The sequence below is a fragment of the Acomys russatus genome, unplaced genomic scaffold (genome assembly GCF_903995435.1).
Source record: "Acomys russatus unplaced genomic scaffold, mAcoRus1.1, whole genome shotgun sequence".
Taxonomy (NCBI): Eukaryota; Metazoa; Chordata; class Mammalia; order Rodentia; family Muridae; genus Acomys; species Acomys russatus.
The window spans coordinates 18,465-41,442 of NW_026131734.1; the positions used below are offsets into that span (position 1 = coordinate 18,465).

The window sequence follows — 22,978 nt, forward strand, 5'->3', positions numbered from 1 at the left end:
CAGGTGCCTCACAGATTTCCTCAGTCTTCTCAGGATGGGTCAGTGTATTGAAAGTACAAAGCATAAAGGTTGGGCATGTCACAGCACAGTGTACATTTTTGAGGGCCTGGAAAGTTGTTCAGTGTCTTTTCTTGTACCAAGAGACTGGTCAAACTGTATGTTCCTGAATAACCCTTCTGAGTAGGCATGAGATTCAGAGGAGCAGAGGTGGGTTCCTAGTTGGACAGTCCATCATTATTTTCTGCATATGTAGAATCTTACAAGAGAGAATACATGAGAAGATCGATGGACGTTTGGCTTTGAGGTGAGCAGACTGGATGATTGGGCATTCTGAGTTTTCCACTATTGCCATAGCATGGACTCTAGTCCTTTAGAGAATATGATATGTGACAAATAGAAAATTCCATATAGTAGCCTGAAACTAATGTTTCAACAGGTCCTTCTGACAGAACATCTATCAGGATGACCATGCACATCCCTCCCACACTCATGCAGCTGGCCGTGCAAGGGCTGCTGAGGAATGATGCCTTGTCCATCTCTGCTCTGGAGAACCTGCCTTTTGAGCTCTTCCCACCGCTGTTCAATGAGGCCTTTGATAGCAAATACACAAAGATATTGAAGGCAATGGTGGCAGACTGGCCTTTTCCCTGCCTTCCAGTGGGAGTACTGATGAAGACCCCTGATGTGGAGACCTTGCAAGCTGTGCTGGAAGTCATAGACATTCTGCTGATGCAGAAGGCTCATCCCAGGTAAGCAAGGCCCAAAGAGGTTAGAAGGCAAGACACAGGTGATATCAGGGTGAATGGAGTCGAACTGGGCAGAGTATTCTGATGTCCTAGGATTGAAGGTCTGTGGAACTACTGCTCAAGTTGAGAGCTGATATAATGACAGTCAGGAAGGGAGGACAGCTCCGAGCAGATATAGCCCTAGTAGGATGAGGCTTTCCCTGTCTCTCTTCAATGTGGAAGAGACAAGTCCACAGACACTGAATGGAGGGAAGCAGGACATGTCTTCAGATGTAGCTCAAACAAAGAGTCCTTGCCTGGCAGGTGTGAGGGGCTAATTTGGAGCTGACTTATTGTGGTAGAAACTGCGTCCATGTTGGTTCCTGGCTTACATAATAAAACTTCACATTTTCCCCTCACAGAAGGTGCAAGCTTCAAGTGATCGACTTAAGGAATGTGCACCAGAATTTCTGGGATGTATAGGCTGGAGGGGAGGATGGAGCCTGATCAGCAGAGAAAAGAAGAAAGAAGCAAGTAGCAAAGCACCTTCCTAGATATTCCCAGAGGCAGCCTATCAAGGTGGTCACTGACCTCAGCCTCTGCAACCAGCTGGAAAGACACCAAAAGTGTTTGTTGCAGTGGGCCCAGAAGAGAAAGGGCTCTGTGCAGATGTGCTGTCTAAAGATGCAGATCTTTGACTTCCCTGCAGAGACCATGAGGGATGTCCTGGACATTTTCAAGCCACACTACATTGAGGAATTGGAACTATTTATATACCACGTCCTGCCCTTCCTCGGTGGCTTTGCACCTTACCTTGGCCTGATGAGAAATCTCCGCACATTGCATCTTAGTCTTGCCTATGTGAACACAGATAGGGTACCCATAGAGAAGTGTCTTAATAAGTTCCTTACTCAGCTCTCCAAGCTCAACTGCCTCCAGCATCTCTACATGAACGGCATCAACCTTTTCACTGACCACTTGAAACAGTTGTGCAGGTAAGGAAGGATGGTGAGCTGTTTCTGCCATGTCAAGAAACCTTTTCTTTTGAGCATTAGTGGGCACCTGAATTGTGCCAGTTAATAACTCATTATAGTATGTAAGTGTGTATTGTTTCCATGTGTTTATTGATTTTGTATTTTCAAACATGACTACTCTGTGTAGTGTTGGATGTCCTGGACTCGCTTTGTAGACCAGGCTGACCTCAAACTCACAGCAATTTTCCTGCCTCCTTGTGCGCAGTGCTGGCACTGAAGATGTGTACCACAACACCAGTGATTGTTTCCTTCTTATTTGAACTCATTCTTTCAGTTCCCATTCATTTAGCAGAGTCTGAGCTGGAGTAGGAGATGGGTCCATAGCTGCATTACAAATATGTCAACTGCACAAGTGGGTCAGATGCACTGAGTGATGTTTGGGTATTCCTCTTTTTGATCCCATCTAAGATGATGAAGGGGAAAGGACAGAGCAGAGGGCCCTGAGCTGGGGAGGACCCACATCTGTGCTTCCTATTGGAGTTCTTTACACTGATCTCTGTAAACAGAAACCAGTTTTTTGCTTCGTTAATGTCGCTCTCAGCCTTTGATTTTCCTTGAAGGAAGGATGATTTAAACGCAGGTTGGGATGTACTAGATGGAAACTGGTGACAATGGCATACAGTTTTATCAGTTCCAAGGGTTTGGCACTGATATCCTGGATACAGGTTGTCCTAGATACCAAGGAGAAGCATGACATCTGGTGGACACATGCCATGATCTTTCTGTTATCCTCCTTTCTGGCTATGCCTTCCTGGAAAGATTAGGCCAGACGTAGTTGTCTGTTTACAGAATGATGATTGGCAGTTGTAGATGTGTGATTTTCAGAAAAGAATTATTTATTATGATATATACAGTGCTCTGCCTGCATTTACACCTGCAGGCCTGAAGAGGGCATTAGATCACTTTATACATGGTATGAGCCACCACGTGGTTGCTGGGCATTGAACTTAGGATCTCTGGAAGAGCAGTCAGTGCTCTTGACCTCTGAGCCATCTCTCCAGTCCTAGATGTGTGTTCTAAATCATCACACTTTATAGTGCTATGCCCCAGAAACCAGTAATATGAGCAGACATGTACAATCTCTTTATCCAGTGCTCACATTCAGCATACGCATAGACTTACTGTGCATATGTGATGCCATATTTCCCATTGTCAACCTTACTGATATCCTCCCACACCATGAGCCAGAACTAATTTCTTCTTTTTTCCACAGATGCCTGAAGACCCATTTCGAATCCTTGTCTATGATACTCTGCTGTCTCTCACAGACAGATTTGAAATACTTGTCACGATGTCAGAGTCTCTGTCAACTGAAACACCTGAAATTCAGTGGTATTTTGTTATCCACGTCCCATCCCACAGGTCTCCGACTTCTCCTTGAGAATGTAGCAGACACTCTGCAGACCCTGGAGTTAGACAACTGCAGCCTGGAGGACTCTCACCTCAGTGTCCTGCTACCTGCCCTGAGCCAGTGCTCCCAGCTCACTAGAGTCAATTTCTATGACAATCTCCTCTCCAGTGCTGCTACTGAAGGACCTTCTGCAATGCATGGCCAATCTAAACAAGCTGAGAGTAGAGCTCTACCCTGCCCCTCTAGAGTGCTATGATCACCGTGGTCATATCCTTGTACAAACATTTGACCAACAATGTCCTGGCCTACTGGACATACTCATGGCCAAAAGGCAGTCCAAGAAAATTGTCTTTGCTACAGCCATGTGCTTTAAATGTCTTCAGCGCTGTGTCTATGACAGGAAGACCAGACTTTGTCCATGTTGGCAATAAATAGGAGAAGGTTGCTTCTGGATGATGAGAATTCACAATCAAGGAGAAGCACTTTCATCAAGGGCTCCGAGAACATGTGACTTTAGAGACAGTTTGGTGTTTCAGGACATTTAATTCCATTGTGAACCTGAGATGGTGAACTCATTAAAACCTGTTTCTAGTTGTAAAGATGTTCAGCCCCAGCACAGCACCTTTAATTCAAGAACGTTCTGTTTATCATAAACAGGTCACTGTAATGTGGCTCAGCCCTAGAACACAGCTTTAATCTGAAAGCATTCTGTAAATAAGAGCTAAATAAAATGAGCCCTAGGTCAAGAGGCAAAGCAAGAAGCCAGTTGACAGTAGTTCTGGAGAAAGGATGGGACTTTGAGAAAAGGGCAAATAAGGCTGAATGGAAAAAAAGAGGCTTTGATTTTTTCCTTCTTCTATGTGATTTGAGTAGGAAGGTCAGCTGTTTGCTTTCTCTGTCTCTCTGAGCTAGCAAGTTTTCACCCCAGCATCTGGCTTCTGAATCTTCATTGGGAAAATGGAATGTATGGGAGTTCATTTAGAAACCATCATCTTGGCACTCCAAGGACTGGCAGAACCTCACAGAGAAATCTCTCCTGCTAGGGACAAACTGAGAAGCCAATAGATTTTTTAAGTCATCTGGGAAGTATTCCAGGAGAGGGTTTAGGATAGGAAAGCCCATAATAATGTGCTTTAGAACCCTATATAGTGCTCTTCTAGATGGCTTGAAAAGCATCAGAAAATAAAAAGGAAAATGGCCTAGGTAAAGATTGTCCCAACACCAGTCATGATTATTTTCATTTTGGTATTATTTTTCCTTCATTCTTAATAGCCATAATGGCTTTCTGTACTTGTTCAATGATAAAGTAAATTAATAAAATATAAGTCTTAGGAGTTACATTAGAGATGCTTATGAACAAGAATAATAAAAATACTCAGACTCATAGAGAGGATTTTACACACCAGCATACCACACCATGACAGAACAAAAAAGTGGGTAGCCCAAGACTGTTTGAATGCCAACCTTACCTTATCCACTTACTATACAAGACATACCAATAGATGATAGGCACTCTCAAGTTCATAATAAAGGACGTGTAATCCATAGACATATGAGATGAGAATTTAAAAAAAGCAGTCATCTCTTAAGAATGCATTTATCATATGTGAAGCAGATTCTAAATGTATGGGTAAAGCCGAAGAGTATTATCCCACAATACTGTAAAGGTTTGGTAACAGAAATATTGGAAGCTGATCCTCAGTTACAATAGAAATTGTAGTGGAAAGATGAACTGAAAGCCATAAGACAGTGAAACCAGACCAGAGATGTTTATATTTCCCAGATCAGCTACCAAGTGAAGAAATATCTGCTAATTAACAAAGGCAGTTTAAATATGATGATTAAACCTTGGCACGTTGTCATCTAGCAGCTTTAAATACTTGGGATAAGGGTGAAGAATCAGGAAAGAGGTCATTTACTAAAATTATACACGGCCAAAAAGAATTCTTCCATGATTTGTTCCAAAGATTTACTTCAGCTTTAGATAGAATAATAGCAGGTTCCGGAGTTAGAAAATACCAATTTGATCTTTGGCATCTTATAATCCTAACTCAGAATGCAAAAGAGGGATTAGGCCTTTAAAGACAAGGCAGCACCAATAGAGGAATGGATTGGAGATATGCCTGATATTGAACCTGGCGTTCATGACATTAACCTGATAGGAGAAGTAATTTCTAAACATTTTAGGAAAAATAAAAAGCAGATGTTTTAATTGTGATAAGCAAGAACATTTGATAAAGGATTGTAGGCAAGGGGTACCTAGACACAATGATTTTTCTAATCACAATCCAAAATTATGTCCCCAGCCTTCCAGAACAGGTAAAACTTGTGGCAAAGTCAGGCATAATATATTCAGATGAACCAGGAATGTGCAAGGTAGCCTTTTGCTGTCAGGAAACAGCAGAGGGTGCTTCCTGCAGGCACCAACATCATATTGAATACCTGTCAGCTTAGAGTAAACCTATCTGCTGAGCTATTATAACAGTTAATGCATGTCCTTAAAACGAACATTGCTCTAGATACATAACATTTTCAAAAATAGTACTAAATTCAAAAGAGATTACAAAACAAATATTTTGGCAAATGCTATAAAGGGTCAGATGCCTAAGCTCAATTTAATAATGAATGTTACTGGAACTGAAGGTTTAGAAGACAGGAAAGAGACATACGAATCATGTCCCCAAAATCCTGGCATCCAGATTCTATGGATTTGAACTTCATCTCAGATAAAATAAGCCCATGGTGGGTTGAGTGTGTAGCACCAGAAGGAGAAAATAGCACAATTTAAAGCATACATGGCTAATATAGCTATGAATTTATGGGATATGTTTTGTTTCAGTAATGGAAAACAGATTAAACATTCATCCAATCTCAGAAACAAACTAATAAAATAAAGAATACTTCAGAGAAAAATATTAAAGGTATTATCAAGAACTGTGACAGACTGTCCAGGTTGTCCATAAACAGGACATGACAAGTGTTGGTCTTTCAAAGTTACCAAACATCCTACCTTTAAAATGGCTGACAAACTTGCATGGGTGGATCAAGAGTATAGTACAAGAAAAAAATTACAGGTACTAGAACAGCTGATGCAGGAGCAGCTAAATGCTCACCACATTGAAGAATCTACAAGCCAATGCAATTCCCTTGTCTTTGTTTTTATAGAGAAATCAGGAAAACGGAGGACGTGAACAGATTTAGGAACCATAAATTAGATGAGTCGGCCAATGGGCTCTTTACAGCCTGGATGCCATTGCCTTCTTTATTACCTGAGCTGTTGCTTTTGATTGTAATTGATTTAAATGATTGGCTTTTCCTGATCAATTTTCATGAGCATGACAGAGAAAGGTTTGCTTTCTCATTACCTACTTATAATAATAGTTGTTTAATACAGAAATAGCCTTTGGAAAGTCTGGAAAGTCTCAGCACCAGAAATGTTAAACAATCCTACCTTGTGCCAATATTTTGTACAATAGCCATTAGAAATAACATATAAACAGTTTGTTCAATCTAAAATTTGCCATTATATGGATGATAACTTACAGGTTGTATCAGATGCAGATACCTTAGAGAAAAATGACTAGTGAAATAAAGAGAATTCTACCTTGGTAGAGGATACAAATTGTCCCTGAAAAAATACCAAAGGGAGATTCTATCAATTACCTAGGATTTAAGGTAGGTTTACAAAAAATTCAATCACAGAAAGTATAAATCAGGAGAGATCAATTACAACTTCTTAATTTTCCCTCTCCCTGCCCTCACTCATCCTTCTCTCTGCTCTCACTCCTCCCTCTCCCCACCCTCAGTTCCTCTCTCTCCCTGCCCTCTTCACAATCTCACCCCCTCTATTATCTCTCCCTGCCCTCACCCTTCATTTTCTCTGCCCTCACCCCTCCCTCACCCTTTCTTCTCCCCACCCTCATTCCTCCTTGTCTCTGCCTGCCCCCAACCCTCACTGCTCCTTTTCTCCCCCCTCTCATGTCCCTCTCCCGCCACTCACTCCCTTCTCTTTGCACTCACCCCTCCCCCACCCTCCCTCTTTCTATTCTCACCCCTCCATCCAGCACATTTCATGTTAAAAAGTCCTGGAGAGATGAGGCTTACAAGTAGCCTAACTGAACAAAGTAGAAAAATTATATAGCAAGCATAAAGCTAGCATCAAATTACATGTAGAGAAATTTAAAGCAATTCCACTAAAACCATGGAGAAACCAGGTTTCCCACTCCCATCGTACATGTCCAATATAGGACTTTAACTACCAACCAGAGACATAAGACAACTAATGGAAAACAAACAAATAAAAATTCAAAAGGGAAATTCAAAGTATCTCTGCTTTCAGATGGTACGATTGTGTACATGAGTAGCCCCAAAAATTCTACAGGAGAACTACTACAGCTGGCAAAAGTTCAGCTGGATACAAATTTAATTTTTAAAAATCACTATCCCTCCTTATAAACATGAGAAATAGGCTATGAAAGTAATTATGGAAATGATACACTTCATAATAGCCACAAATAATATTAAGTATTTTACTATTACTCTAAACAAGCAAATAAAACTTCATATGTCAGAAACTCCAAGACATTTGGGAAGAAATTGAAGAAGAAACTGTAAGTTGAAAAGCTCTCCCATGATCATAGAACAGTAGGATTTACATAGATAACATGGCCATCTGACAAAAGGCAATCTACAGATTCAATACAATTCCCATCAAAATGTCAAAAAAGAATGTACAGAACTTGAAATAGCAATTCTAAATTCATTTGCAAAAATACCAGCATCGATAAAACAGTCCTGAACAATTATAAAAAAATTCTGGAGTCATCACAATTGCTAAGTTAAGCTGTATTCCAGAGCAATAGTAATAAACACTGCACGACGTTGGCATAGAAACACACTGGGCTATCAAGAGATTCAAATCAAAGGTTCAGAAAAATCCACACACTCATGGACACTTGATTGTTGGAGAATGAGACAAAAACATAAAATGGAAAGTTTAAAGCATCTTCAAATTTGTACTGGTCTAACTGGATGTCTACAGGTAGAATAATGCCAATAGAACCATATTTATCACCCTGCACCAAACTCAAGTAAGAAATGGGTTTAAAAACGAAGCCTAGAAAACAAAACAAAGAAAACAAAGAAACAAACTAAAACAACAACAACAAGAAAACCACACCATAAAACCAAACCCACTAAATCTATTAGAAGATCAAATGGGGAAAAGCCTTGAACTGATTTCAGAGTTCCAAGTGAAGGCAACCATCTACCTGGCTCTTAGAAGGTATCCATGGATTGTTGTCACCCTGATGTCTGAAGAATCACTTCTTCCAGTACATAGCATGATCCACAGGTTGGTGCAAGGTTGGACCCTATCAATACACGGAATGAAGAACTCAGAATAGCTCTTCCTTTTTCAACAGAGTTGAATTTGGGCAGCATGTTCAGTCAAATTTTGAGGCTAATAGAGTTAGTAATATCGGGAAATGACTAAAGAATAATAAAATGTTGAAATTTACTAGGGTCCACTGTGGGAAACAGGTGGAGCTGTAGAAATACTTCTTTAGGAGGATCCCACCAAGGAGCAGTAACAGGCTCAAGATCCAGAACTCAGAAACCAAACTGATAGCTCTAGGCAGCCACTAGTAAGACACCAGACTTAACCACACAGCTAACATTGGAGGCAAGTCTCACAAGTGATGCCTGATTCAGGGGGTTGCTCTAGACACTGCTTACAAGACTCCAAAGCTGGCTGTGATGTCACTAGAAAGAACAAAGAATGAAAATCAACATTCTTTGGGATGTGGAGGCACCTACCACCCCCAATTGGGTCCAGGATCTTAAAGTACTCCCATGCACTAGGGGGAAGTTTGAATTTTGTGAACTAATCATACACATCTTAGTTCCTTTGTGCAGAGTTCAGGGCTACCTAAATTGTCTCAGCATAATGTAGCTCACCCTGACTAGTATATTTGTATTTAAGAAATTTTACATCATGAGAAATTATAGAAAACAAATATAATTGCCCTTGAAAATACCTTCTAACAATATGCTTGCTTATTACAGAGAATAAATATACTTTTAAAGCTACAAAACCAAGTTGGTACTATTTTGTGACAACGCTATTTACCCCAGAAAAAGCACCCAGGACAGAGCAAAGTGTGCATACCACCACAGACCTACTTGGTTAACCAACGATTTTTATTGGGGTTACTTAAGGGAATATGGGTGAGGGGTTACTTATAGAAGCATAAATCACTCAACAAGAGTTGCATCATCATAGCACTCCCCAGCATGGCTGACTTCTCACAAAAGGTGGGAACCTGGAAACACTGCTTAGCTTGTGGGCAGCTTACCACACTGGAGAGTGTCCTTTCCAAGTGTCTTAGTTGGTCTAAAGGTCTTCTGGGAAACTGGTATGAGGTCAGATCTTTTGAGTCTTCTTTGCAGCTGAGCTTCCTTTCATCAGAGAAAACTCTTAACCATTATTAATTATTCTGGAAAGGAGAAGCCTAGTGAATCTGGTCAGTTTCAGAAGCGTTTTGAGACCTTCTGGGTTGTTTTCCTTCCTGCTTAAGGAGCTTGCCTCCAGCGCGATTGAAGGGTGGATTGTTACACTATCAGAGGAAACGGTTGCAGAACAGAAACCAATTCGCCAATGATTAGTACATTGCATGAGAAAATAAATCAAACCTCAGCATTTTCAATAGGATTCATTGAGAAAAATACATTTCTCTTTTGGGCAACAATCCTATCAATAACACATACCCACAATTCCTCTCTAGAAAAGAGTAGGGAGAATTAATTTGGAGCTGGATATACAGAAGTGTAATTGTTCAGTGGGTTCAGGGACCTGAACTTCACTCATGATCATTATACAGCAAGTATTTTAACCACAGATTCATCTCTGCCCCCTTCAGCAGCCTTTTCATCTATTTTCAAATGAATGAAGATGTTTTTACAAAAGTGTTAGAAAAACGTTTGAGGGACATTTTTTTCTACTGTGAATATTAACACACTGTGCTAGTATATTTTTTACCAGTGTTTTACATTAAGGAAAATAAATTTGCTTTTTCTATAAAAGTTTTGACCTTCGTATGATTGTTATTTCCCTAGGTGACAGTTTGTTCATACCTGACTTCTTCTTAACTGCACCTTGGAGTGATTTCCTGACACACAGAGAAAAAAGTTCAAATTTCCATTGATCTTACATCACTGAATAAAGTCATGACTGGCCTCCATTTGTGATAGTGAACATTAAGTTTAGAGGAAAATTTACTATTGTAGACTTGTCCGCTGGTCTGAGATGGACCACATCCTAGTGCAGTTGGGCTATTCTATAAAAATTACTTATTGTTACAAGATATTTCATTGCCTACCTATTGTTACAAGTTAATGGGTCAGTAGATTAAACAGGCTAACTGCTAAGCCTTGCTTTTGTATGAAACACCTGCTCCCTAGGATGGCAAAACCACCTGCTAGACAGCTGTTACAAAATCAAGCCTTGCCCACACCCAGACAGGATGGTTTGGATCCCCAAAATTATAGCTTTGTGGAATTTGTCTCTATAATCCTTTGGATAATAATAGCCAGGACCTTACCTAGAGAACTCTCTCTGGTTTGGTCCAGGCTAGCCTCTTTTTAATTAAAAGAAGCTTCTAATTTACTAAAACCAAAACCTGAGTCAGGCTGGTGAATCACTCAATGACCACACACTTTCAATGCCTTTTCTGTAAGTTTCCCTGTGTTTTGACTGCTCACGCACTGCAAAACAATGCATTTCTCTTTCTACTTTTAGAGTTATGTTCACTTGGTTGGCTTTTCTGGCTAGCATTTCTCAAAGGGTGTTGAGCTTCATGGAAAGGACAGATGTCATATCTACTAGCTGGTGTTCAAAGGGACCTTCTGGTTATATCAGTAGGTTTAATCAGGTCAACAAACTTCCCTTGTAATCCTACTTGGAGAGATTTTCATTTTGTTTTGTTTAAACTATTAGTGGTTACTTACATTTTTTCAATTTTTTTTTATTTTTTTTTTTTTTTTTTTTTTGTCCTTCGAGACAACTGTAACATAAACTATTCTGATTGGTGCACAGGTGTTTGTGTATTGTGATATTAAATATTCTGTGATATTCTTGCTGGCCCCTGGTTGTAGTTAAGCTCTTTAGTGTGTCCTGTGGCCTTTATTGATCAGTTTTGGCTTTACTACAGTAATTTTCTGTCATCTGCATTGACTTGGTGTTTGAGCTATGTTGGATCTAAGTGGAACCCACAGCATTATCATAGGTTGTCAGTTTTGTGTTTTTAATTCAAATTGTTGTTCAGAGAGGAAAGGGGTATTATTGACAGATTTGATAATGCTATCATTAATTTTGAATTGATTAGCTGGCTGTTCACTGTACTTTATTATCACTTCTGGTAGATTCTGATTAGGTATTTGTATAAGTACTTGACATATATTCTAGAATTTGAATCTTGAGCTAGACAGAATAAATCTATCCCATTGTCCAACATAATGATACCACACAAAAGGATCTTACCAAGTAGCTATTTCATGGCACAAAGGATTGCTGCTCGGCATGATGGTACAATCCTAGAAATCACAGACCATGGAGACAGACTGTGACAAATTTCTCAGAGTTCCAGGCCATCTAGGGCTAAATAATGAGACCCTGCCAAATAATGATTATTAATAATTAACAAATAGTAATCATACTTATTATTTTATTTAGTGCTATTTAATTTGGTTTGAGGCTATTTCTATAAGGCTATATACAATTTTCATAAAGAAACTGTGGTTGCATCCCTAGCACACTTGGAAAATACTCCCAATTTTTTTATGCCACTTGTGAGTCAGGAATTGACCAGGACACTATTAGGAGACTAAACATCTTGTTTTCCCTTTCATGTCCCATGGGACATGAATGACACCACATTCATTTGTCTGGTTGACAGAGTCTGGGAGACATGCCTACGAGAGAGTAGGAATTTGAGGTTTTGTTCTCACTGTGAGGAGGCAGAACTCACAATGGATTTCTACACATACAGAGAAAGGCTGTTTCTGAGGTGAGGAGCATAAGTGTGTAAAAGCTGCGATCAGCCTTATTAGTTGCTAGAGAAAGGCAGTTAAAACCACAATGGTGGGTTGGAGTTATGGCTCAGTGGTTAAGAGCATTGACTACAATTTCAGAGGACCTAGTTTCAGTTCTTAGCACACATATGGCAGATCACAACTGTCTGGAACTCTAACTGACACCCTCACACAGACACACATGCAGGCAAAATGAAATAAAATAAATAAAGTGAAATAAAACTGATAATAAAGTAAAAATAAATGCACTTTTTTTAGTTTTTTAAAACTATGGCAACATCACTGGAGTTTCAGTGCAACAGCTGGGAATCCCAGCCAACTATACTTAGCCACCTGTGGTACTACATCAATTACAGAGACAAGCAGGGAAGGGTAAAGCAACGTGGCTACATTAGGAAGTATAGATAAATGATCTCAGTGACAAGTCCATCCTCCTGGCAGTGATATGAGCTTCAGATTTATATGGAGGAAGTATTAAGGAGGCTTTAACACTCATTTGAATTCATCAGAAACATTACTTACCTAAAAAATTCAATTAATTAGTAAATCATTTGTTTGTTGTTTGTGACAAGGTTTCTTCTATGTAGCCCTGGATTTTGCATAACTCCTTATGTAGACCAGGATAGGCTGGAACTTTCAGGAATCCACCTACCTCTGCCTCTTGAGTGGTGGAACTAAAGACATGAGCTGCCCTGTGTGGCCCTCCAAATACATTTTTAAGGAAAATAAACGAGGTGTGCTGGCCTGGGCCTGCATTTCTAACACTGAATCAGGAAGATGCCAAGCTCGAAATCAGCCTGAGCTGTAGAAGATGATTCCATGGAGAAGTTAGTTTCATGATGTGTGAATTACACCTCAAGATATTATTTGTGAGGGTTTCTGGATGGCACTAGTACACGTAGATGTTAAACTCTAATGATTTTTTTACTGCGTGTTATTGAGACTTCGTTGTTTATCACAGGTTTCACTGAGTTGTTTCTAATTCTTACTGGAGAAATGCAAGACAAGTATGAGTTCTAGAAACAGCTACCTTGATAAAGGGTTGTAAAACCCCTCAGAGCTTCAAATATTGGTAGTAAATTGTCTTAAGTCTAAATTAGTAGGGTGAACTTTTGGAATTCGGTCAGAAACTCCCAGTAGGGGCACTCTGTGCCCTGGCTGTGATCTGTGCCTGGCTCAGATCATGCAATTAGCTTTGTTGTGCTAGTTTCTTACTTGGGAAATCATCAGATAGAAGCAGCTGATGATGAATATGTACAATTTTGAAACACGTGCCTTATGTTTCACTAGATTAAATGTTTTTGTTTTATCTTTTCATTTTATGGTTGAAAGGGTTTCTTGTCATTTTGGGGGTTGGTAGAGGGCTTGTTCCACATATGTGAGATTTTGGATTCAGTCCCAGCACTGAAGAAAAGCAGATGTATTTACAAACTTGTTTTTGAATCTGATATTGTTTGTGTACATGTGTTTAAGTATATTCTATATAATATAATTTATATGAGAGAACTATTTAAACAAACATTAGATCTATTCTAATTTTTTAACTTGCAAAAAATTAATAGCCCATTTCCCTTTTTTCTCATTCTAACTTCTTCTTAACATACTTTTGTTAGTTGCCTCCTGTTGCTATGATAAAACACTCTAAGCTAAATCAGCACAGGGAAGAAAGGGCTTCTTTGGTTTATATGTGTAGGTCACAGTCCTTCACATAGGGAAATCAGGGAAGGATCAATAGGCAGAATCTCGGAGGTAGGAACCATAAGGAAAGATGGTCCAACCCAGGTTCATCTATCTTCCTAATAAATCCCAGAATCACCTGCCCAGGGAATGGTGCTGCCCACAGTGGTCAGAGCTCTCCTATGCCAATTAAGACAATGAAGACAATCTCTCACATACATGCTCAGAGGCCAACTATATAAAGGACTGTCAATTGACACCTTTTTTTTTTTCTTTTTGGGGGTCTTCTAGGCTATGTCAGCTTAATTGTTAATGCTAACTAGAACCAATTCTCCTTTTTTCATGGCATCAAATGTTGATGCTTCAAACCTGACTGGTCCAATTAAGAACATTCCATTGTTGAGCACGATGATGTACCCTTATTCCTGGCCCTTAGGAGACAGAGGGGATCTATGTAAGTTCAAAGACAGCCTGGTATACATAGCAAATTCCAGGATAGCCAAGAATACATAGAGAGTTCTGTCTCAAAAAAAAAAAAGGGAAACTAAAGAAAAAGGAAGGGAGAGAGATGGAAGGAAGTGTGGTGGTTTAAAAAGAAAATGTCCCTATAGGATCATAGTGAATGGCACAATTAAGATGCGTAGGCTTATGCCAGGAAGTGGTGTGTGTGGTGTGTGTGGTGTTGTGTGTGTGTGTGTGTGTGGTCTGTGTGTGTCACTGGGGGCAGGATAGGTTTCAGATGTTCAATCTGGCCCAGTGTGGCATTAATTTTCCTGCTGCCTGCTGATTCAGGTGTAGACATTTTGGCTCTTTCTATAGCACCATGTCTGCCTGTGTACGTCTTAGCTTCCTGCTGTAATGATAATGGACTAAAGCTTTAACCTGCAAGGAGCGTCAATGAAATGTTTTCCTTTATAAGAGATGCTATGATCATGGTGTGTCTTCACAGAAATAGAAACCCTGAGTAAAACAGATGAAAGAAAGAAAGAAAGAAAGAAAGAAAGAAAGAAAGAAAAGAAGAAAGAACATTACATGACTATAGCACTCCTTCCTTCAATACCATTTTGAATTTGGAAACAAGTGTTTATTTGGATAAATTTTTTATAACATTTTAGTATCTAACATTGACATTTTATTTTCAAGCCATGTTGTAATGTCTTGTATTTTGAATAATTTTAAGAATACATTTCAATTTTATATAAACCATTTGGATTATTGCCCAAATAAGAATTAAAATGCTTTATGCTATCCCTTATAATATGTGCCTTTAGTCCCAGCACTCAGGAGGAGAATCAGACACATTAATTTCTGTAAATCCAAGGCTTGGCTGGGCTATTTAGGAAGTTCTTGTGAAGCTAGGGATGAAGAGTGAGACCCTAGCACAATAAATAAATAAATGAATAAATAAATAAACAAATAAATAAAATAAAACAAACAAATACATTTTATGACATAACACTTACCTTTCTTTATGGGAGGTAGGTATAGTTATTTATTGTTTTTGTTTGTTTTGTTTTGTTTCTGGGTTTACTTAAAAATTTGCTCTAACCCACTAAATTGGTTTCTCAATAAATTTTATACAAAAGAGCATGATTTTATAGGCCTGTAATGTCATCACCCTGGAGGCAGAGGCAAGTTCAAAGCCAATGCTGGCTATGTAGCAAGTCTCAAATCAGCCAGGGCTATGGGGAAAGGTTGTTTCCCAAAACAATCAATCAAAAATGTCAGTTTGAGAAGTCTCTAGTTTATATTGGTGTGCTTTTTATATCATGTAAGAACCATCAAGTTGAATAAAAGATAATTAGAAAGTTTAGAGTTGACAGGAGCCCACTTACTCAAGATGTATATATAACCTTGTAACCAGAATAGTAAGAAAACGTAAGTGGTACTTGGGAGATTGTTGGATAGACCCAGAAGTAAGAGCTGTTTGCTGCTCTACCTGGAAAATCACAAAGAATAATTGGATAGGAATAGGGTCTCCTTGCTACCCTGAAGCGTTGTGTGTGCTCACAAACACACACACACACACACCACACCACACACACACACACACACACACAGTGGTGCTATCTAAGCACCTTTAGTGCAAACTGAGTGGGGAACACTGAAATGTTAGGATGTACAAACGCTTTGACCCACTGAATATATTCAGATGGTTTTTTGCCCAGTATGAATTATTGCATACCTACGAAGATAGTTGCTATATATTAAAACTTACCAACATTCATTCACACTGTTGAATCTCTTTATCTGTACAGCTTAATCTCACAATTGTCTAAGTGTAAAGATGAATCAGATCTTAAAGGTTTTATCCCTTAGTTTATACTCATGGTATCCCCTAAATTATAGGTTGTTCTTTTTTCTTTAAAATACCTATGAACATTTATTACATGGCTCATATTTATAGCATGCTTTTCTTTTTATGAAGTTTTTCATTTTTGAAGAGAACTGTAAGAACTCAGACTTTAGCTACACTGATTACATCCATAAATTTCCCTTTAGTGTGAGTCATACATTTGCAAAGTCAAATAGAACAAACAGAAGAATTTCCCCATTCTTAGTACTCATAGGGATGTTCTCCAGTTTGAATTTGTTGATGAATTCCCAATGAAGTTGGAAAACCAATTAACTTGTAATCTTGTATCCCACCCAACAAATCTACACTAACTGGGAAGCACTTTGCTTCTGTCAGTATCCCTTCTGCACACATGGCCTGTATACAATGTGACAAGGCATATCTTGTGAAAGGGAGAATGATGAATTAAGTGTTTCCACATTTTACTCACACAATTTGACTTTTTGTTCATCCTAAACATGTGGACTGGTGACTGAGGATTCTGCACAACAACCATGGAGCTGCTTTTGCTATTTTGTGGGTTCTTTCTTCCACCTTTCTCCACCCTTACTCCCCTTTTCAATCTCCAACACTAGAGAGGAGAAAAGGGATAGAAAAGAAAGGGGGCAATGTTATTGTTGGACTATTTACTGCTGATTAGGGGCATCCAGTTCTTTGAGGCAGATTTGATATTTGCACTCAGGATTCTATTACTTCTTGTTGTTATTTCTTTTTGGGGCACGATAACTTAACAGACCATAACCAACAGCAAACAACCACCAACAAAGACCAACCCTGAGTCTTGGGCCCTTAGCATTTAAATGATACCCTCAGAAAACCCCAGAATCCCAATTGTCACCCAGTTGCAGAAACTGTCTCCCAAGGCAAAATCATATCCCTTGTAGAGCATAAGGCAAATCACAGTCAGACCCTGTTCATAATCTGAAGTAGTCCACACTCACACCTGAGGTTTAAATGGAAACACATTCTTATATTTCTGTGCCTTTTAAAGAAACCAAAATTCCAAAATTGCCATTATGTAACCATCTTACCTCATCAAGCTTAGCAGCATTACTGCAACTATATGAGTAACATAAACTTTACTGAGCTTATTATTCATGTGCTCATTAGAAGGTTTTGGAGATGCACTTATCACTTAATTGATGTTTGTATCTTTCGCAGTATGAGGGCTATAAGACTAAACTGATTGGTAGTTCTGCAAGGTAGCTCTAATGAGATTATGATTAAAATGGTGGTAACTATTAAGGCATAGTTTCCATGTCTTCTTTCTTCAATGAATTCCTTGCAACACAAATAAGATTCCTGACATTGGGGTACATGGTTTTGTGAGAATTTAATTAATTATAAATACACATAATGTTATGGTTATTTACACTGGTGCTTTTCTTTAAAATTTCCAGGCCATAACAGAATTTCCTTAGAGGCACAGTTGTTCCAGCTTATACATGACAATTACCTTGCTTGTCTTCTAGAACCTTGGCATTGTTCTCCAATATTGTGGTCTTCCCAATTATAGCCTAAAATATAATACCAGAAAATCCTCTGTTCCTCAACCTCTCATCAACAATGAGTTCCTTTAGCTTGTTTAACCAATTGTTGGTTTCCCTTAGCAAGCAGTTCACTGCCTCCTTAATTCTCCCTACCTCGCAGCCACCAAGACTTTCTCTTCTCTCCTCCACTGATTCTGGAGCTGGTCTCCAGGAAATAAATACTATGTACTAATATATAAACAAGAAAACCTACTACGCACAAATATATGAACAAGAACACCTACTATGCACAAATATTGAACAAGAAATCCTACTATGCACTAATATACGAAGAATAAAACCTAGCATGTTCAAATGTATAAAGGGGAAAACCTACTACGCACAAAAATATGGAGAATAAAACCTGCCAAGTTCAATATTCTTGGCTGTGTGTATACGGTTTCAGGTTAAATATTTGGCATTGGATATGCAAGTATGGAGCTCATTCCTGCCTGAGACTAATTCTCCCACTCGACGGGGAGTTCCACATTTTAATGACTTGAAGTGGGAAGAATAAGGATGTCAGCCTGAGACAATCAGTCTCCCTTGCTTCTGTGGGCCTCCCATCACATCCCATTGACTAGTCTCACAGTGGATGATTTTTGAAATCCTAAAACATCTGTCTCTACGTTCTAAGCACTGTGATTATAGGCCTCTGCCATCATGCCTTTCTTAGGTGGCTGCAACTTTATTTAGTGAGTCACTAGAATTACAAGAAGAATAAGAGGAGCACTTCCACTTAAGTATATTCAGAAATTACTTATCTTTGTGAGCCTGGGTTCCACCATCTACAGATGAAGAGAAAAGAGTGTGAGCTACCATGTGGTTGCTGGCATTTGATGGAAGCCTTCTTCTATTACTAGAGTGAGTCCCAGAGCCTGTGTCCTGGATGCCCTGATCAGCCAGGCTCAGCCACTCATCCTTATTAGGCCAACTTATCAAATTGAGTTATCTAGCTGTGACATGCCCACCTATACAGCAAGTACCCTAGAAACAAAGTGAGAAGATTTCTCTGATGTCCTAGGATAGTCCAGTCTTTATAGTGAGTTCCAGGCCAGCCAGAGACTTATAGTGAGTCTAAATAACAATAATAAAAACACTAGAAAAGAAGAAAATTATTAATGAAAAGTTAAAACATGCTAAACATGTTTACTCAGTGTGGTTAGTGTGGAACAGTGATGAAAGTATAAAATAACTAATCTGTCTTTGAGTCCTAAAAGGAGAAATATAAATGTCTCTTTCAGATATCCTATTCTTACCAGGGAGGCAGGTTACAGGACTGACAGAATAGGGACTGGGGAGCTTTGAGGTACAGGTAGAGACCACCATGTAGGGATTGCAGGCCATGAACACTGAGATCTACATCTAGTTGTCAAGAAATAAGAGAGTACAGGACCTGGGTAGGGCTAACCAACCATAGCTGAGTGGATACAGAAAGTGCAGTAGGAGCCACCTGGTTCTTGGGCACACCTCAACCATTGCACTCTAGCTATTCCATCCTCTGTCTGTCACACCCAAATCTCCTTAAATAATAGTTCATCCACACCCTTTGGATCTTTGTAAATGCCTGATTTCCTCAGCCATGATTTGATGTGTTTGAGGATCAGGATCCCGTGAGGACAACCTTGATGTCATCTAGAGTCACCAGCACTCAGGGCTCCTAACTGAATGATTTGTAGGGGTTGGGGAAGCAAAACATGATTCCATTCAGACATGTCAGTCTAAGCCTGCAATTCATTTTCTCTCCTTATAGGAGACATAAATCACAGCAGGAGTACATGTGACATGTGTCCTTGTGAGTTCCAATTGTTGCATTTTAAAGTCAGATAAATCAATCTTTCTCAGCTAGTGATTTCACTTGGGAAGATTTAGAAAAATCTGCCCTGCTTGAGGCAATATGTCACTTGGGGTGAGCTTGAAAGTTTAAATATCCTCAACGTTTTAGTTTCTACTCTCATTACTGCTGTGTGTTGAGGCTGTGAACTCCAAGATTCCTCCTTTTACTGCCATGTGTGACTCGAGTTGCCATGACACTTTCATGGTGACCCCATAAGCCTCTGGAACCATAATCCAAATTAAACACCTTTATAACTTTCCTTGGATTCCAAGATGGCGCCGACCATTAAGCCACGTATCTGATCTACTCCGTGGAGACCAGAGACATAAGAGGAGCAACAGATTGCTGGACTTTGAGAACTGTAGGTGAGTGGGGCCCCAAAGGCCACAGACCAAACAGGGGCCTACCCCCTGGGTCGCAACATCCTGGAGGTGCTAACGCACTCCCACAAATTCTGAATGGAATCCACAGGCAAACTGCAGCCTGTATACAAAGCACAGACTTGCTGTTTGGGGAGGGGTTTTTCCAGAGTCCCCAGCCAGAGGACTCTCAGCGAAGAGGGTGAATCTGCCCTAGGATTACTCCTTCCACACCACCCTAAACTGTAGAGGTCACCCACCTAGGCGGGGCCCAACAGAGACTGTTATAGTGGGACTACAGCTCGCTGGCCATCCGAGGCCAAACTTAACACCAATCACAGTGTACTGAGCCTGCAAACAGTTGCGTGAGAAATCAGCTTGAACTGCTTCCACAGACCATCGGGAGATGTGGGGTCTTGCCTAGAGCTATGCTGAACTTATTAGCGCTGCGGGAAGACCTGGTTCCGCGGGCTTCCACCAGAGCTCTGCAAACCCTTTTTGTTCCTACCCAGATGCAAGGCACTGTTCCTATGCTCCACTCCCCGCTCCCCCGCTCTGCTCCCTGAACGAGAGAGCCCCAGCTGCAGATCCTGGCCCGAGCGAGGAAGGCAGTCTCACAATTATCCGGAGACACTCTCACATTATCCGGAGATGAGAAGTGGATGGGTCGTGTTTGCAGAGTCTAATTGCTGTCCTAGATTGTGAAAGGACCGCATACCCCAGTAGGAAGATTTGGTTCTGCAAGCGGCCACCAGAGTGCTGCAAACGTCAGTCTTACTAACCGCCCAGCTGCAAGGCCCTGGCCCTGCACTCCCTGCTCCCCGAATGAGAGAGACCAGCTGAGCTGGCCCTGTGCTCCCTGCTTCCCAACAAGTGAGCCCAGCGAGAGATCCTGGCCTGAGCAAGGCAGGCACTCTCACATTATCGGGAGATGAGACGTGGATGGGTCGTGTTTGCAGAGTCTAATTTCTGACCGAGAGTGTGAGGGGACCAACATACCCCGGCGGAAGATTTGGTTCCGCGAGCGGCCGCAGAGCTCTGCAGAGCCAGTCTTACTAACTGCCCAGCCACAAGGCCTGGCACTGCGCTCCCTGCTCCGTGAATGAGAGAGTCCAGTGGAGATCCTGGCCTGAGCAAGGCAGGCACTCTCACATTATTGGAGATGAAAAAGAGGGTCTTGCTTGCAGTGCCTAATTGCTGACCAAGAGCGACCGTGTTCCCTCCAGGCATATAGTACTGGGAGAGGTTGGGCACTACTACAGGGTATAGAGGCAGAGCTAAAAGACAGCTACAACCCCAGAAGATCTGATCTAACCTGGGGTCTTGACTACAAAGCCACAGGAAGGACAGGCAGCTGGGATCAACCTACTCAGCCAGAACGTTGTGTGCAGACCTTATTCTAGGTCTCAAGACTGCTGATCTGAATTACAGCAGTAAAGTCCAAACAGATATCTGCTTGGCTGGCTCAGCCTGGAGCCCAGGGGGCAGAGGAAAATCACCAGGAGTGAAACCGGATCACCTACCTGTTCCACAAAAATACCCCCTGATCCCCACAGGCAAGAGCACCTGACCTATAATCAGTCATCAATTAACCACTCTCAACCAGCAAAAGGTCACTACAAAATACTTCCAACATCAGAGCCATCAAAAATGACTAGAGGACAGCGTAAGAATGCTATCAAAAACCAAAACAGTTTGGCATCTCCGGATCCCAACATTCCCAATGAAAACAATCTAGAGAAGCTAACAGCAATGGACAGGCAAGAAAATGACCTCAAGTCCTTAGTAAAGAAGATGATAATGGAAGAAACAAATAAAATCTGTAAACAAATGCAGGAGGAGGCAAACAAGAGGGCTGAAGAGTTACAAGAGTCATATAAAGAGGCACTTGAAGAATTTCAGAAAAATATAAATAACCAGATGATGGAAATCATTAAAACAGTCCAAGACATGAAGATAAAAATGGAAGCTATGATGCAGGAACACACAAGAAGAAAAACGTGATCAAGGGTCTGCAAAGAGGAAAGCAAGCATCTCAGAGGTGGCCTTATCTAACAGATTGCAAGAAATGGAAGAACGAATATCGGGACTTGAAGATACAATCACAGAACTGGAAACAACCATTCAGGGAAATGTAAATCTGAAAAGTTCCTAACACAGACCATTCATAACTAAAAACCACTGAAAAGAGTGAAACTTGCGAATAATAGGGATACAGGAGAGACTGGACAGCAGACTCCACAGCCAGAAACATCTTTTTTTTTTTTATTAATTTTTCTGTTACATCTTCAATTGTTTATCCCATCCCTTGTATCCCTCCCCTTACTCCCCCCCCCCATTTTTCCCATATTCCCCTCCCCTATGACTGTTCCTGAGGGGGATTACGTCCCCCTATGTATTCTCATAGGGTATCAAGTCTCTTCTTGGCTACTTGCTGTCCTTCTCTGAGTGCCACCAGGTCTCCCCTCCAGGGGACATGGTCAAATGTGAGGCACCAGAGTACGTGAGAAAGTCGTATCACACTCTCCACTCAACTGTGGAGAATATTCTGACCATTGGCTAGATCTGGGAAGGGGGTTAAAGGTTACCTCCTGTATTGTCCTTGGCTGGTGCCTTAGTTTGAGCGGGACCCCTGGGCCCAAATCTGCCTATCATATTGTTTTCTACTTGTAGATTTCTAGGACCCTCTGGATCCTTTTATTTTGCTGTTCTCCCATGCGTCCTCTCAGTTAGAGTCCCTATAGGATGCCTTCCCCTCTGTCCCAGTTTCCTGGTAAGTGAAGGCTTTCGTGGGACATGCCCCTTGGGCTAGTATGCAGATATAAGTGAGTATATACCATTTGATTCTTTCTTCTGCTTCTGGGTTAACTCACTCATTATGATCATTTCTAGCTCAATCATTTATCCACAAATTTCGGGAATTCCTTGTTTTTAATACTGAGTAGTATTCCATAGTGTATATGTACCACAGTTCTTTATCCACTCTCTACTGAGGGACACTTAGGCTGTTTCCATGTTCT

At 40.6% G+C, this 22,978-nt stretch overlaps 1 pseudogene; it reads left to right on the forward strand.

Moving 5' to 3' along the window:
- The first annotated feature begins 462 nt into the window (after positions 1–462).
- LOC127186433 (PRAME family member 12-like) lies at positions 463–20,613 on the forward strand (annotated as a pseudogene).
- The last annotated feature ends 2,365 nt before the right edge of the window (positions 20,614–22,978 follow it).